At 33.6% G+C, this 1,304-nt stretch overlaps 1 pseudogene; it reads right to left on the bottom strand.

Moving 5' to 3' along the window:
* Positions 1-64: 64 nt before the first annotated feature.
* LOC108357130 (arylsulfatase B pseudogene) lies at positions 65-559 on the bottom strand (annotated as a pseudogene).
* Between the last annotated feature and the right edge of the window lie 745 nt (positions 560-1,304).

The raw sequence follows: 1,304 nt of genomic DNA, 5'->3' as shown, positions 1-1,304 counted from the left end.
GCGGCGCCAGTTGGCTTAGTAGCAAAAATAAGGGTTGTTTGTGGGCATCGTGTTTGCTTATTACTTTGGTTGCTGCTTCGGTGAGCAGATCGGTGACATAGGTACCAATATATTCGCGCGATACAACAAGATTGTCACGGAAATCGTGACCGCGTGATAGATTTTTGTACTAGAGAAAAATGTTTATTACTCATAGTTAGTAATTTGCTATTCGAATTTGCCGATGCAACTGGCATTTTTGTTATTCAAATTTTAATTTTGTAAATACGATAAGAATAGCAAAAAAATATTAATTTTTAATTATATGTATGTAGCTACAGAAATATTAACTTACCGTAGCATCCAAGGTTTGAGCATAGTAATCCACATAGGCACCCAAGTAGCCGAAATGTTGATCGAAGCCTCTCCTCGTAGGCGTATATGCTTTGCGTGACATACCCTGATGCCATTTCCCAATAATACTCGTATAGTATCCGTGCTGTTTGAAAATCTGCGCCATTGTTGTTTCATTCAGCGGAAGACCCCACGGCTCATAGTTTGGTATGACGTAGTGTTGCATGCCTGGAAAAGTAAAGCTTGTTGTACATAGTTTGTTTTCGTTTAGATACCTCAATTTAATCTAAATTATTAAATATCTATAGAGAAGGTGGAGTTCAAATGGTTGTCTTAAGGTTCAGTTTACTGAGACATTGTGGTACGACTCTTTCTCCCGGTTTCTGACAGGCCTAGAACTGCATAAGTCTTGTCGTATAAATGGATGCAAAAGCTCTGGAGTTGTTCCTGTAAAGATCAAATGAGGAAAGCTTTGACGGAGCTTTGGATTTCTAGCTGCTGCAGGGTGGAACGTGAAATAAAAAACAAAAGTCTTTCGTAAGTCAATTGTCAATTCTGGCAACTATCTTGAAAGCTTTGTTCAGTCTTTCGAAAGACTAATTGAGAAATTTGTTTACGAGGAGGTCTTACCGATGCTTAGTTTGTCTCTTAGCGATCAGTTTTCTAAAAAATTAAATTTAATAAAAAAATTTATTTTTCTCTTTCAAAGAACAAAAACTGAAAAAAAATTGAATTAATAATAGGAAAAAAGAACTGTAATCAGTTTCTACTAAAAAAAAAGTTTCTTAATAAAAAAATAAAAATAAAAAAAGAAAAAAATTAAATTTAAATAAGGGATTTTTTTAATATATTTATTTTTTCGTGTTTAATATACTTTTGTTTTAATTTTTAAGTTTTAGTTTTTCAAAAAGAGAAACTTTGTCTGCGGGCAAACCTCTTTTAAGCTCTCTATACTTAACGTATACATAGAA

The sequence above is a fragment of the Rhagoletis zephyria genome, unplaced genomic scaffold (assembly GCF_001687245.7).
Source record: "Rhagoletis zephyria isolate East Lansing unplaced genomic scaffold, Rhagoletis_zephyria_1.1 Rzeph_scaffold_71002, whole genome shotgun sequence".
In the NCBI taxonomy this organism is placed as follows: domain Eukaryota; kingdom Metazoa; phylum Arthropoda; class Insecta; order Diptera; family Tephritidae; genus Rhagoletis; species Rhagoletis zephyria.
This window is presented reverse-complemented; position numbering and strand designations above follow the sequence as displayed.